The following is a 17,073-nucleotide window of genomic DNA, read 5'->3' as shown; positions in this document are numbered from 1 at the left end:
CAGTGGAAAAATAACTTCAAATAATAATACAAAAAAATTAAGATTAAAATTGTATGCCTAGCTAAAGTATTATTCAAAATAAAGACATTAAAATCCATCACCACAATAGTCACAAGTTTTCTTCTTTTTTCTTTGGTTGAGAACTCTTAAGATATACTCTCTTAGAAATTTTCAAATATGCAGTACAGTATCGTTAACTCTCGTCACCAGGCCACTCATAACACCCCCAGGACTTTGTAATCTTCTACCTGAAAGTTGTAACTTTTGACCAATGTCCCCATTTCCTCCACCCCACAACCCGCACTTCTGTCAAACACCAATCTGTTCTCTGTATTCATGTGTTCATTTTTGTTTATTTTTCAGATGCCATATATAAGCGAGGACATACAGCCTTTGACTTTTCTCTGTCTGACATATCACTTAGCATAGTGCCCTCCAAGTCCATCCATGTGGTCGCAAATGGCAGTATTCCTTTATTTTTATGGCTGAAAGATATGCCACTGGCTAGTATCTATGACATCTTATCTATCCATTCATCCATGATGGACACTTAGGTGGTTTCCATGTCTTGATGGTAAATAATGCTGCAGTGAGCATGGGCCCTCCCAGTCTCTAGTCTAGACTCTCAGCTTTCCTCCACTCTGGTTGCATTCTTTCGTTCCAGAATCTTGGCTGCTCCTATCCTGACTGCCTTGGCAAACAACTCAGTCATACATTTTCTTATTCCATAATCACGAGAACTCGGTGAAGTACACACCCACCTAGCGTCTACAAAATGCTTGTCTTCTCTGTTTCTCCACCCGAGCCACATGAAAGTAAGCAATTCCTAGAGAAGAAAGATGCTGTAGGTTGTCAAGTTCCCTTCCTACATTCCGCGTCTCTCTTAGATCTTACGTGCTAACTGCTTGGATAGCTCTCTAACACTTTCAAATCAACATTTTTGAATTTTTGCCCAGTACATCAAGTTGGTTTGTCTGCAATTAGACAAGTCACCATTATTAAAGAATAAATCTCCCAGAAAGGACTCATGAGGAGCAGGATATAAAGCTATGGTCCTGTGCAAAGACTGGCATTGGAGACAGGGCCTTCTTCTCTCATGGAAGTAGGATCTTACATAGTAACATTTCTGCTTGAGAGTGATCTAGAGAAATAAGTAAATTCTGCCATTAACAAAGGGAGATAAGAAGCAAACATGACTGATTTGATTCTGGTGCCAGATGTAGGAGAACCTGAGAGTATGGAACTAAATCTCTGCCCTCACTATGGATTAGGGCCAAGCAAATAAAAAGCTGGGAGATAAATTGAAACTTGTCTAAATTGGGTCATTTATTCTTCACGATGCAATGTTGGCTCCTAAGGAGACCAGATACCCATATGGAAGAGAAATGTATTTTTTCATCATTCAGTAATAAATATCTGCATTCTCCTATTAGGCTCCAACTAAAATCACTCAATTTTCATTTGTAAAAGCAGAAAATTTATCTAATGGTCACAGTTAAAGTTGCTAAATTTAATTCATGTTATACACTGAATACATTATCATACCATTACTCAGAGCCTGTTTATATTTAAAAATAATCTCAAAATAGTTAATTATCATGTTTCCCAATCTAAAAAGCTAAGAAGATGAACATTAAGTAGGAATAGGGAAGCCACTCACTTAGAGGTTAGGAAGAAAGGGGTAACAAATTGGACAGCTAGAAATAAAACTCAAGATCTTTGGTTGTTATTTAACATGTGGGTTAATACATCATTAACCCATTTAGTTATTATTCAGGAGAGCACAACTATCATTAATAATATGGCCTCAGTTCAACAAGAAATAAGTACATAGCTTGTTACATGCAAATATGATGAGGAAGATCAACTATAATTTATTAAGAATTTTATTTTTAGTGCTTACAATGAAACAGAATATGGGTTTAAAATTGTTCTCAATACTTTTTGTATATTTTTTATTGATTTCAGAGAGGAAGGGAGAGAGAGAGAGAGAGAGAGAAGCATCAATATTGAGAGAGAATCATTGATTGGCTGCCTCCTTCAGTCCACAGGCTGACTCTCTATCCACTGAGCCAAACCATCTAGGGCTGTTCTCAATTTTACCAATGTAAACAATGCTTTAAAATATCTGAATCCAGATCCCCATTCTGATGCTCTATTGGAAAAAGTTACTTTTCATTCTTACGATATTCTCACCTATACCAGGGGTTATGCCAAGGTTATAGGAACTGGCATGCACCAAGATATCAGTAGGGAGAGGGTGGATGAAGGTCAAAGGCACTGACCATCAGTCCATGTAGAACTTTACTGAGACTTCCACTGCAGGTTTTAACATGGCCCCATCAGCTGTTGCTCTCTGTGACTTCTGCATTGTGTCTGGGTTGCATAAATCTGGTGAGACAGACAACACACATATAACACCCAGCCGTTTCTCTCTAATTAAAGTCAGGTTCCAAGTCCTCTTTGCTCTTTCTACATCATCTACATTGGAAGTCTGATGTTTAGTGCAAATCAAAACTACAATATCAACAATATAAGCAATAACAAGTGTTGGAGGGGTTGTGGAAGAAAAGGGAGCCCTCATCCACTGCTTTGTGAACACATACAGCAGTGTAGTGATTGCCAGAGGACAGGGAATGGGGGGAGAAGAGGTTCCTTATATATGGTGACAGGAGAAGATTTGACTGGGTGGTGAGCACATGGTACAATATGTACAGATCTTGTAACATAGAAACCCACACCTGAAATCTACATGTTCATATTGACCAATTTCACCCCAATAAATTTAATTTAAAAAAAAAGAAAATAAATTATCCATGTGAAAAACATGGTTGACCAACCCAGGAAACTAACAGACCACATAATATTTTGAACTTTAGGAAATTCATGTGATATGCAAATATGGGAATATTTAATATGGAAGTAAATTTAAAAATTTAAAAATATATTTTATCTTATTTTTCTTTAATACTGAGTTCAGTCTAATATATATATATATATATATATATATATATATATATATAATTTTTTTTTTCTACACAGGTGAGTAGTGAAAAAGCAGTGTACCTTTAAGAAAAATGTTATTTCATGAAAAATAGTTTCCCCATTGTGTTATTTTGCTTATTTATTCAATTTTGACAATAAAATTAGTTTCTGTTTACTTTATTTTCCTGTTTTCCAAACAGGTTTTACCCATGCTTTTATATTTAACATTTCTGAATCTAACAGTATGTTATTATATTCTAAAATATATTTAATTAGCTGAGTTTGGCTTTTTAACTTATCTAAAATTTATTTTTAGTAAGATTTTACTACTAACAATTTCTATGAATTAAAATATTTTAAATGTATAGATTAATATGTTTTAAAGGTACATAATATGGTCCTGTAGACAATATACTGGAATTTTGTTATTGCATCTAGAAAACCATGCTAGACATTCAGTACATAAATGAGCCCACAAACGCAAACTGGCCATGAGTTAGTCCCCCCAACACCTGATTTTCTCTTCCAGTGTTCCCTTCCCTGACTCCCTCCCTCTACCCCCCCCCCACCCCCTAATGCAAAGCAGTATCAAAGCAGAAGTGGGCTGAGCCTGAGCAGGAGCTTCAGGAGGGGAATGCTCCAAACACTGGGACAAAATTCATAAATCCCGCCTTCCCCTCCATTCTTCATTTTCAGTGGATTATTAAGGGGGAGGCAGCAGGCTCAACCTGAACCCTCAGAAGCCCCATAGGAGTTCAAATGCTAAGTCTCCTAATATTTATGTAGAGTTTATTTCCATTTTATAGATATGGATATTCAGTATATGAGGATTTGTGTAGATCAAAGTCATATGAGGGGCGATTGAGAAACTGGGGTCTATAATCTATTTCTTCTGAATCTATATTTTTTTTCATTCCATGAGGCTGTTTCTATTTTTATCATTCTAATTTTAGCTTTTATTGTTATTTATTTACTATCAGTGAAGAAGAGAGAGTAATGATGAATGCATCCTTTTGAACTGCTTTTTAAAAGGGGAAAACGTGTTCCTCCAGTAAGAAGTGTCTTGGGCCCTAACCAGTTTGGCTCAGTGGATAGAGCGTCAGCCTGTGGACTCAAGGGTCCCAGGTTTGATTCCGGTCAAGGGGGTGTGCAAGAGGCAGCTGATCGATGTTTCTCTCTCATCAATGTTTCTAACTCTCTATTCCTCTCCCTTCCTCTCTGTAAAAAATCAATAAAATATTTTTTTTTTAAAAAAAGAAGTGTCTTGGGTGGTTGGTATGTGGCAGTGGAATAAAGTCTAAGCCTCTCCACACCCCCATTCACACCTTCACTTAGTCAGTGGGAGTGACTGTCTGGTCCAAACACAAATTGGTTCCTTGAAAAACTAACCCCCCCCCCACAAAAAAAAAAAAAACTGCCCAGGATTTATGCAGTATATGTGCCTTATAGCACAAATATATCACATTTATTTGTAGTATATATAGCATTTTAAATTTTCTTTAAAAAACTGTCCAAGACCTAGCCAGTTTGACTCAGTGGACAGAGTTTCAGTCTGTGGAACAAAGGGTCCCAGGTTCAATTCCTGTCAAGGGCATGGATCTAGGTTGCATTCTTCTCCCCGGCCACAGCCCTGTCTGGGCTCTTGAAGGGGGCAACCAATTGATGTGTTTCTCTCACATTGATATTTCTCTCTGTCTTTCCCTCTCTTCCACTCTCCCTAAAAATCAATGGAAAAATATCCTCAGGTGAGGATAAATAAATAAATAAATAAATAAAACTATTCAAGTCATGGATTGTTTATTTCATAGATATTTAATAAAGAGTAGAAATATTTTCTTATTAAGTTATATTTGTGGGAGAATTACATTAAACACATTATTCCTCATGCTAGGCTGTTGTATTTTGAGCAATATCTTCCAAGAAGTTAGTTCTGATTAGTTAATTTGTGTAAACATGTCTTTGATTTTGAAAAGAGTGTGATTGAAATTGAGATATTCAACTTCTTATTCCTAAGTCTCTATTTTTCTATTGCATAGAGCTTACACATTGTTCTGTTGCTTACATTTAAATAAAACAGGTGGAAAAATTATTTTGCACACTGACTTTGTTAAAAATGTAATTTTGTGCTTTTCTTCAATTATTCTTGCACTGTCAATAATGATACCCTTTATCTGGTTATGAATCTCAGCTATCAGCATCATTTGTCTTACTATCCACACTTTACACATGATTAATACTATTCAGCGTCATGGCTGGAGGTGTTATTATGGTGTAATGCTCAAATTTATTGTATTTTTCTGATAGACTCAATACAACACAGTCCAGTTGATGTATCTCAACTCATTTCTGATAAGATTGAAAATTTATTCTTGCTTCTGAACATTAGTTGAATATACTTTCATGTCTATGATTTTTCTTAGAAGAAAATAAAATTGTTCTTTCAACTTTACTCTATAAGGTTTGAGGTCATGCATGACTCTATTCATCCTTGGAAGAACTATAAACATTCTACATAAAATATTTATGAAGAGTTTATTCAAAACAATCTTATAAAAAAGCTTAAGACATTTTAAAAAATATTCTTCTGAATGATCCACTTTGCCTTCAAATCTCAGCACTCTGATTTTGAATTAGATATTTGCTAAATTATTGCATCCCTCTCCCCCAGGGAAAAAATACTTAGATTCAATGTTTTCTACATCTATACATATAAAGAGGTAATATGCTAATTGACCATTATGGTGTCCCAATAATGACCAGTTTGCATATTGATGCACATGCAGCAGGAGGCAGACGGCCGGAGCCAAGTTCCCGGGGGTCTGAGGAGAGCACCTGACAGGAGTCCGGACTGCAAAGAAGGAAGAGGAAGCGGCCATGGGGAGCTCTTCCAATCCCCCTGCACAGACACCCTACCCCAGCCCCTGAACCCCTGTTGGGACAGCCAGACACCCTACCCCAGCCCCTGCACCCCCAGGGGGATGGATGGACACCCTACCCCAGCCCCCGTATCCCCAGGGGGACAGCTGGACACTCTACCCCAACCTCCACACCCCTGGGGGGATGGGGAGGCTGACTAGATGGGGAGAAGACCCAGCCTCAGGGGTAGCTGCAGCCCGCACCTAAGACTCCCGATCTCTTCCCCTGTCATCCCCACCAGGGGCACCCACAATAATAGCACGCCGGCGACCACCCCTCAGCACCCCCCAGGCACCCAGGGCCTGTGGCCTGCCACTGCCAGGCCCCCTCCTCTGGGGCCAGGCCCGATTCTCCTCCCTACAACTTTAGACCCAGGTGGAGGCAGGCCTGAGTGACCCATCCAGGGTCAGACCCTTCCCCCCAACAGCAGCAGCGCCATCTTTGCAGCTGAAGGTTGCTGAAACTCGCTGGGAGCGCAGCTAAACCCACCCTCCTAGCCCACCTGACTCCACCCTGGCTGGGTCCCCACCCCATTCCAGGAGATTGGAGCCCCGCCCTGAGCAGGTACAGCTGCCAAACAGCCACATACAATTTAAAGAATGGTGCCAAGTGGGAAAGTTTGACAGTTACTTCCCCTTTGGCCTCACCACCCCCATAGTGTCCCCCTAATGCCCTGCCCCCTGCCAGCGCCTCCAGGGATGACCACTGCTACAGGGCTGCTGGCCAGAGCCTGCCTCTCCAAGGCCTGGAGAACCCTCTGCAAAGCTTCCATAGCTACAGTCCCAGGAAACAATCATGCCCTCCTCCCCTAATCAGCACTTGCTACCTGCGAGGGTACCTGTGGGTTTAAAAATAACAATTCCTTCCCGTGTAGACTTCACTTACTTGATGAAACAATTCTAGGTTTATTAGCTCAGAACCTCCTCATGACAACCCAGTGAGGTAGGCAGAGAAGAGATTACAATTCCCATGGTATATGTGTATGTATTCAGAAATGAAGCTCAGAGAGGAAAAGTGTCAAGCCCAATGGTTCCCAAGGTGCAACACACACCCCATGGGGGGGGGGGCAACTTGATTTTAAGTGGGGAAAATTCGAGAATGAGTTAACAGTGAATTTTTTGCTTTTCTTATGGTTCTAGGGGGCCTCATCTACAGTGTATCCTACATAAAAAAAGGCTAATATGCAAATGAGCAAATGGTGGAATGACTGGTCACTATGATGCACGCTGACCACCAGAGGGCAGACCCTCAATGCAGGAGCTGCCCCCTGGTGGTCAGTGCGCTCCCACAGGGGGAGTGCTGCTCACCCAGAAGCCGGGCTCACGGCTGGTGAGCACAGCGGCAGTGGTGGGAGCCTTTCCCGCCTCTGTGGCAATGCTAAGGATGTCTGACTGAAGGCTTAGGCCCACTAAGCCATCAATAAGACATCCCCCCCAGGGCTCCTGGACTGTCAGAGGGCACAGACCAGGCTGAGGGATGACCCCCCAAGTGCACGAATTTCGTGCACTGGGTCTCTAGTGTATTTATAAAACACTACATAAGCTATATCTAGTAAACCCAAAATCAATTGAATATGATTGTTCAATACACACATGTCAACCTAAAAATAAATAAGTAAATAACATTAAAAAAAACAAACAAAGAGAGAGACAAGAAGAGTTTGAGGTCACAGTAATTTGGAGGCAAAGCTTCCAAATTGTGTTCCAATTCCGGGGTGAAGGCCAGAGGTTTGTATAAAGAAAGGAAAGGAAATGATGACATGAATTGAGGAAAGAAACTCCTATTGGTGCTTACAAGTTGAGCTATTCTTTTGCTGGACATGGCTGATTACTGATTCTGTCTTCAGAAAGAGTGTCCATCTTCTTTATTCCTTGTGGTCAGGACATATGCTTTCCTGTTAATTTCACAAACAATTGTAAGACAATGTCAGTTTGGCCCAGGCTAAAGGTTAACTTGCTCCATTTGAACATTCCAAAGTTTTAACAAGACCACTAAGGCAGTTCCTGGGGATGGCAATTCAACTCTATTTTAAAGTGGCTCTTTTTACATTATTTTTCACAATAGCAATATGTCTTCTTTAAAATTCAACAAATTTAATTATTTATTTTTTATTGATTGATTTTAGAGAGAGGAAGATGAAGAAGGAGAGAGAGAGAGAGACATGGATTTGTTGTTCCACTTATTTATTCTCTCATTGGTTGCTTCTTGTATGTGCCTGGTTAGGGATCAAACCTACAAATAACCAACTGAGCTACCTGGCCAGGGCTACAAACTTTTTTTTAAAAATGTGAATTATGGTGTTTTGTTTGTTTTCCAATCACACATAAACTTTTAGATATTTCAGGATCAAAGGCAGACTCTGTGTGGTTATTTGAGAATTGCTGGGTTCTGATACTTCCTAGAGGTGTCAGTTTCCACAGCAGATTAAACTACTTACATGAAATTAACTGGAAATTTTAAATAACCTTTGATGCCAGGAAGTTCACTGCACTCCTGTCTGCATCTACATGTATATATATTATGTATGTACTAGAGGCCCAGTACATAAAATTTGTGCACTAGGCAGGTGTCCCTCAGCCCAGCCTGCACCCTCTCCAATCTGGGACCCCTCAGGGGATGTCCAAGTGCCGGTTTATGTCCAATGGGGCCTAAACCAACAGTTGGTCATCCCCCTCACAATCTAGGACTGCTGGCTCCCAATCGCTCTCCTGCCTGCCTGATTGCCCCTAACTGCTTCTGCCTGCCAGCCTGATCACCCTTGCCGGCCATCTTGTGGCTGTGGGTGTCGCCATATTTGAGGGCATGGCAGTCAATTAGCATATTCCCTCCCTATTGGCTGTAGGTGCCGCCATCTTTGAGGGTGGGGAAGTCAATTAGCATATTCCTTCATTGGCTGTGGGCACCACCATCTTTGCAATGGCATGAGGGTCAATTAGCATATTCCCTCTTTATTAGATAGGATGTATCGTCACAGGTATAAATACTCACCCATCTGAGAAATCATATGGGCTTGTGAAAGGAAAGAAAGAGTTTGATTAGAAGAGATAAATAATTAATAAAACTTGTGTAAACCTATAAAACAAATAATAAACAAAATGAACAATCACCCATGAATGAAGAGAGGGATTAACAACTCTCTGTTCCTGAGCTTAAAAACCAACCAATCAACCCTAACCAAAACTAACATAACAGAAAAGCAAAAACAGAGAGAGGACCACAAGTTCTGAGTTGGCTCCAGCCATGAAAATTAAAATGACTAAATAAATCCAAGGAAGTAGAACTCCTCCCCTCCCCCATTGATAGTCTATATTTTAATGTATTCAGTTTAAGCTTGTTAAGATGTGCTAAATGTTTTGTGAGTGTTTTCTTGCTGACATACAATTTATTAGCAGTTGAGTTAAGCCTTTTTTCATAATCTGTAATAAAAATTTGGTCTCAGATGTCTTCTCTGATCTGTGTAACTTGCTTAACATGTTTTATGAATTAGGCATCATTGTCCCCAGAAGACAATGGGTTGAATTTTCCTGAAAACACCCTGTTAAATCAACTAATATTCTCAGGGAAACTATGTGAATGTTGACCCTGGGGAGGTGAGTAACAGGAAAACACGCTTTCTAACAAACAATCAATCTCTCACTAGTGGCTAGAAGGAGGAGAGAGTTAATTATCCCAATAGTAAAACTACTTTCATGTTTCACAATAAATGTTTAGGGTTGTTGAGAAAACTCTACAACCGCAGTCATAAATAATGAGTTTAAATGGAGCGTAGACGTGATTAATGGGGAAAATCGTTGAATTCATTTTAGAAGTCTTAATGTGCACAAGCTTCCTAAACATGAAATGACGAGTGGAAAGATCTAACCACTGTGGGTACCACACTTTCCTCCAGGAAGGTCCGCTCAGTGCTCAGTGGAGAAATCCTTAGGAAATAGTCGCTAAACAGTCTCATTAAATATTTAGCACATAAATATCCGATAAACTTTGTAGAAAACTGGGTTGCCACGGGGGGAAAAAACAAACAGCTTACAGAAATTTTTGTGAAATTAATTGCCAAGAGAAGAATCAACAAATATATCATAACTCAGCCGTTAAGGTTTTTAGGATGAATTTCTGAGAATGTCACAGGCCTGAAAAGAATGACAACGGCAGGAAACCGGGTAACCCACACAGCTGCGGATTTGCCACTGAATCACCATTGAGAACTCCCTCCAATCATGGTTGACTTAGAACACACGTCTATTTAGCATGGTATTTTATTCTGTAGCAAAATAAAACACAACTAAAGAAAAAGGTTATAACTTGGGTGACTATTCTCTTAATTGACTAAAAACTATATTTTCAGATTAGAATGTTAGGTGTTCAAGGTGACTCTAGAAATGTCCCACCCCCAGATGCTTGTCAGTCACCAGTGATTCAAAACGAAGCATCATTTTAGTCAGTCCTGGGAAGATGTACTAGCGTTTTGGAACTCTGAACTTTCAGTTCTTTGAATTGTGTATTCCCTGAACATGCTCTGGAAAGAAATTTAATTTTTAAAGTGGCTGTGATAGTGGAGGGAAGCCTCGGAGGCCCTTTGTTTGCCGCGGCAGCTTTCGTGTCGGAGGAAAACCAGGTCTCCCTGCTTTGCAGCAAACACTGGGCACCTTGGTTCCTATCTCCAACCCATCACGAATATGCAAAACACAAAGGAAAATGCACTTAACTTTCCTGTGTCATCAATCAACCTGATAGTTTCCCCAAATTCTAGTAATCAAAGTGTCAGCAACAGCCTGGATACATGATGTTCAGTCAGGGTCGGGCATTTCTCTACCTGGTATTTATAAAGACCTCATATGAGAAAATGTTCAAATTAAGTGGTTTACAAAGTGGTTTACAAGCCATTATTGTTGTCTTGCTGTGTGAGGTTGACTTGCTTTTCATTTGTATAAGTATTTGTATAAAGGTTCTTTAGTCTTTCTGGGTTTTTTTGTTTGTTTGTTTTTTGTTTGTTTGTTTGTTTGTTTTTTCTAAATGCACTCTTTGGGGGAGAAATTATGATTTCAGAATTTCCTGTGAAGAACACTAAAGATATGTCACAGAAAAATGCAACTTAAAAATTAAATACAGTATCATTTTTCATGCTATCTTGCTCCTTAGAGGAATATGTACAATATTATTGTTTTAAAAAGGTGACACATGTGAACATGACATGGTTATATATTGCTAAACTTTTTATGTTACAAATCTGGCAAATAAATGACAGATTTTAAAACTCAATTTATATAAACAGTCACTCAGGAGTATTGAGTGTATTGAGTCTTCATTTCTATTCTAATCGATGACCATAGGCCAAGCAGAGGATATAGTAATGAAAGAAAGCAAAACTTTAACTTTCAAAGACTACCTAGTGTAGTGGGGAAGATCAGATTATCAATAATCCTGTTAGAATGCCTTGAACACTATACAACTCTGTGGAAACCATTATGTAGTACTTGTCCTTGCATCATAAAACCGAATGCCTAAATTTCATATCCTCTTTTGACTTTTTCTTTTGCATGTAGAATTTTTGAAAAGATAAATTGTAAGCAATGACAACTATGCATACATTTGAATTGCCCTAGCTGCATTTTTACCAAATCCATGTCAGTTTGTACCTCAGCAAACCAAAATAATGTTTCTTTCATTTTTACCCACAAAATTTGCAAGTCATTTCTGGACAACTACCTGAGACATATTTTCTTCTGCAATGAATAGCATTCAAACAGAAAACACGGTATATGGCCAATATAAAATGATTGTAGAACATGATTGAAAAGAACCTTTCTGTTATACCCTCATTTTCTAAATGTTGGGTAAGGATTCTTTTCCCATCAGAAACTCCACTGTAGATTTCAGTTACACAGTGTCTTTCTCCCCTTCGGTCCACCCTAAAAAAGCAAGAGGAAAGGGAAGAAGGATAAAAAGGAAAATGAAAGTTAAGTCCACCCTGTAGATCGTTTCCACACCACGTTGGGAAAGCTAGGTCGTGTTTTCTGTACGTACTATTGATACAAACTCAACTTCTTGCTTGATGTTCTAAAGAGCAAGGGAAGAGGTGACTGCAGGCTCTCCTAAACCATCCATGGGAGTCTGTGGAAACCCAGCAAATTGCCACCCAGTCAAGCATGGTTTTATGTAATATACGGAACTTTTTACGTTTGGAAACACAAGCAAACATTGGCTGGGTACATTTTATGACACTTTATCAGGTGGGAAATAGCTGTACCTCACTTTCCATCTTACATTCTGATAGTAGGAAGGTTACTAATGTAATTATATTACAACTAGAGGCCCAGTGCACAAAATTCGTGCCCTGTGGGGCCCCATCTCCCAGCCCCCCAATATTCATGTATTTTTGTATATGTGTGTATGTATGCATTTTTTGTTGTTGTTGTTAATCCTCACCTGAAGACATTTTCATTGATTTTTAGAGTAGAAGGGAAGGTGAGAGACAGAGAGAGACATGGATGTGAGAAAGACACATCAATTGATTGCCTCCTGCACATACCCCGACCAGATTGGGCTGAAACAGCGCTGCTTACAGGGCCAACTGCTGGCAGCCTGCTGGGGCTCAGGTGTTGAGCATATGGCGATTTTCTGTTTTTGCTTCCACTTCTGGTAGAGGTCCCACTTGTAGGAGCTGCTGATGTAGCGACCACTTTCTGTCTTGATCTTCTTCTTGTCCTCCTGTCCTGACTGTCCCACAAACTGCTTCTTCTTCTGGTTCCACTTGAGCTGCTGCCGGCCCCTGGTCAGGTTCTGGACCTCGTTCCCCATCAGGTCCAGGACAGTGACAGCCACCTGCTGCTCAAAGGTGCCCCTGTCCCCACCAACGCCTAGTTCCATGTCACTGTCGAAGTTCTTGGGCTGATAGGGGACATAGAAATCCTGGTCCAGTGGCTGGGATTGGCTCCCCACTCAAGTCCTGGCTGCTGCCGTTTCTGGCCCATGTCCTCTGTGAAGACATCCTCCATGCTCTTTCCCTCTTCCTCCTCCTCCTCCTTCTCCTCCTTTTCCTCCTCCTCCTCCCCCTCCTTCCCAGGCCCTCCTGCCACTCCTGCCAGCCCTGCTAGAAGCTGGCAATGGCATTGAAGTCCTTCTGCTGCTTGGCCTTCATCACCTGGCTGCTCAGGTCCCAGCTGGAGGCGTTGATCTCAAAGATGGTTGCCCACAAGTGGTACTGCTTGATGGTGTCCACCAGCCTCAGCAGCTGCAGCTCCTCCTCCTTGAAGCTCGAGCTGAAGAGGGGATGCAGGCCCAGCTCCTCAAGGTCCAGCTCCTTGGCCCATTTGATGAACTCTGGCGAGGGTGCCAGCCTCGAGTGCATGTACTGCTGTTGGGTGTTGTTGGCCACGCATCCCAGACCCTGCAGCTCCAGCCACACCTCCTCATTGTCCACCATGCTCTGTGGCACCCTACCCAACATGCTGTCTATGCTGACCACACCTGAAGGCTCCTTGTGGGTGTGGGCAAGGGTGAGGTCACGGCCCAGTAACAGGTGCAGGTCCAGCAGGTAGGGGACCTCATCTGGGGCCACCAAGGAGTAGGCTGTGCCACTTCAGCCAACCCGGGCCACACGGCCCATTCGGTGCAGGAAGAGCTTGCCCTTGGCCGGAAGCTGAAGTTGATGATGTCCAGCAGCTGGATGTCCAGGCCCAGGGTTCCAGGTCAGTCACAATGAGGGTGGAGCACTTGCCCTGGGTGAACTGTGCCAGGTTGAACTTGGCCAGGTTGACTGTAGTTGTGGGTGCAGCTCACCCACTGGAGCGGCCTCAACCCATGGAGACTAAGCAGCCAGGGGGAGGTAGACGCTTAACGCCTGAGCTTTGGGGGGGGGGCAAGCGGGGGTGGGCCAGATCTTCAGTTGGCCACTACAGTGGGCGTCATAGTGACCAGTCCTTCTGCTATTTGGTCAATTGGCATATTAGCCTTTTATTATATAGGACTAGAGGCCTGGAGCACGAAATTCATGCATGGGGGGGTTCCTCAGCCTGGCCTGCACCCTCTCCAATATGGTACCCCTTGGAGCTTGGCGGGGGGGGGGGGGCAACCGGGGGTGGGCCAGATCTTCAGTTGGCCACTAAGTGTGCGTCATAGTGACCAGTCCTTCTGCTGTTTGGTCAATTGGCATATTAGCCTTTTATTATATAGGACTAGAGGCCTGGAGCACAAAATTTGTGCATGGGGGGGTCCCTCAGCCTGGCCTGCACCCTCTGGCCCTCGAGTCAAAAAGTTTGCCCACCCCTGTCCTAGTCCCAATCCCTCACCGGCAGTCTGACATCCCTCTTGCAATCCAGGATACCTGGCTCCTAACTGCTCACCTGCCTGCCAGCCTGATCCCCCTAACTGCTCTCCCCTGATGGCCTGAGCCCTCTAACTGCTCTCCTCTGCTGGCCTGATCACCCATAACCACCTTCCTTAGCCCCGTTACCATGGCTTTGTCTGGAAGGACATCCGGAAGGTCACCCAGAAGATGTTCGGTCTAATCAGGATATTACCCTCTTATTAGTACAGATTATTTATGAAGTATCACATAAATAAGATTGGGAATCATAAAATGTAAAAACAATGATTACAATTACATTTATTTGGGAAGTCCCATATTAGTAATGCTATGAACTGTTATTAGCTTTTCTAGAAACACTTTTTTCTTAGCCACTGGAAGTGTTCAGCTAAGAACAAAGGTAGCTTAGCAACCATAAAATAGATGTGGAATTGATGACATTTCATGCCCTAGCAATTTTAGTATTTTATAATACGTGCAAGTCTTAGTACTGATGGATTTCCTTTATTTGTGCAAAATATTAGATTAGTGTCAGTTTTCTTAAGTTAGAATTTTGTTTTTAAGGCTACATTCACTTTTCTGATGGAGAGCTAACCAGAGCCCAAGAGCTTCCCCGGAGGCTTCACGCTGAGCTGATGATGTCGGACGGAGCCTAATCACAAGAGCGAAAACAAATGGCAGGACAGGCAGCCTGATGAATACAGGTGCGAACAGTTAACAATTAGGCTTTGGTTTAGGATCAGTTTTGAAGAGTGCATAAAATTTGTAATAATTTTCTCTCAATTATTTGAGACAAAAATCAATAGGAACTAAGTTGAGGAAAAAGGCTAATGAGAAAAGGCTGCATAATTTTAATTACCCCATAATGATAAATGGCTTTCATTGTAAATTACCATCTGTGTTTTTCCCCTTTCACTCTATAAATTGTATTTAAAGTTGCTAAAAATAACTAGTTTCTAAGTGAAAAGCTTAGGCAAAAAGGTTATTTGACATTACAGCTACTGAAATAAAAAGAATGAGTCTGTGGTTAAGCACAATTGTATTTCACATTATTTTTGGCCTTTCCAAAATCATAGGAAATCAATCCGGGTCCAGAGATATACATCAGACTGTGACTGCATGTCTAAGTCCACAGGAGACTCTACGAAAAGGCACAAATATATGACATGCTACTCTCCCTCTTGAACATTCACAATTTATTTAGGTCAAAATTATCAAACATAGAAACAATAAACTGTTAACTGTCAAGTAATATGGTGTTCACTTTAATTTTCATAAGAAGATGCCAGCAAGTAATGTCACAAATAGGGTGGGAAGGTAGCCAGTGTCATTTAAAACAAAAAGTAGACTGGGATCAGAAAGAGGTGGGTTTAAAAAAATAAAACAGCCAGTCGACATGGTTCTGTGGTTGAGGTCACGGTTTGATTCCTGGTCAGGGCACATGCCCAGGTTGTGAGCTCGATCCCCAGAGGTGGGGTGTGTAAGAGGCAGCTGATCGATGACTCTCTCTTATCATTGATGTTTCTAGCTCTCTCTCCCTCTCCCTTCCTCTCTGAAATCAATCAAAAATATTTAAATAATAAAACAACAACTACTTATGGATACAGACAACAGTATGGTGATTACAAAAGAGAAAGAGGGGTGAGGGAAAGGAGAAAAGCGTGAAGTGTGGATAAACGGTGATGGAAGGAGACTTGACTCGGGGTGGTGAACATACAATACAATATACAGATGATGTGTTATAGAATTGCACACCTGAAACCTAAATAATTTTATTAACCAATGTCACCCAATAAATTCAATTACAAAAAGAATAGGTGGGTTCAATTTATGGCTTTTCTACCAACCGTGTGTCTGTTGAACAGTAACTTCAATCTTCTGACCTATATTTCCCAACTGTAAAGTGTTGCTACTAACTCCAATTTTAGTAGTTGTGAGAGTGATTGTAAAAAATAATACCAGGTGTCTAACACACAGGTGTGTTCAAAATGTTATTACTTTGTGCCAACAAAAAGTAATTTATTTTACTAGGCAGGGGGCATCACGTTCAAGGATCAGCTACAAATGAAATAAGTCTGCCTTTTCCAATGAGCATTCAACCTGCTTGAATGTGGCAACACCACGTAAGGCACGGAGGGGGAAGAGAAGTACCTTTAGAAATCTTAGGGACACTCTGCCCTTGGTGATGCTGGAGATAGGAAGAGTTCTTGACCTTTAATCTTCCCATTTTCATCACCTCTTTCATTTCCAAACATGACTTCTTTAGACATTATTGTCCATTACTGAGAAAGCCTTAGTCACCCAAATCCCTTCCCGGTGGCTTCCCAGTGTGTTTAATAGGAAATGAAAATTCCTCAGACTCACCTGCTCCCATGTATGGCTAGGGGAGGGATGTTTCTGGGTTCAGTGCTTGTGCTTCCTTAATTTCTTATCCCCAAAATACATGATTCTCCCAAATTCCACCCATATCTTTCTCTTCTTCCCTATAAAGTATCAACAAATATATTCTCCCCAAATCTTATAATCTACAGTTCCAATTAATAAAATAAACTACTGTTTATTTCAGCAGGTTTCACAGTAAAAAGTTAATTTATTATGAACTGTGAAAAAAATAATACTTATTTAAGGTCTATAAAGTCCTAAATAACTTTTATCTCCTTAGAGATGATATTTTCCATCATTGTTCAGCAAAAGTTCCAAACAAGCAGGACTGTCTAAAGGCAACTCCCTTCCCCCAAAACAAAGGACCCAAAATGTCACAAATGCTTTGACCTGCACTCCAGTGCTGGTGTGTGCCAGTGTTTCCCTTTATCTTTTTCTTTTCCCTCCTTCTCCTCCTCTTTCTCCTCTTTATCTTCTTTGTCTCTTTT

At 41.1% G+C, this 17,073-nt stretch overlaps 1 pseudogene; it reads right to left on the bottom strand.

Annotated features, from left to right (window-relative positions):
* Positions 1-11,775: 11,775 nt before the first annotated feature.
* LOC102441242 lies at positions 11,776-16,577 on the bottom strand (annotated as a pseudogene).
* Positions 16,578-17,073: the final 496 nt, after the last annotated feature.

This window comes from Myotis lucifugus, unplaced genomic scaffold (genome assembly GCF_000147115.1).
Source record: "Myotis lucifugus unplaced genomic scaffold, Myoluc2.0 scaffold_289, whole genome shotgun sequence".
Classification (NCBI taxonomy): Eukaryota; Metazoa; Chordata; class Mammalia; order Chiroptera; family Vespertilionidae; genus Myotis; species Myotis lucifugus.
Note: the sequence above shows the minus strand (reverse complement) of the source record. Positions and strands in the feature narration are given on the sequence as shown.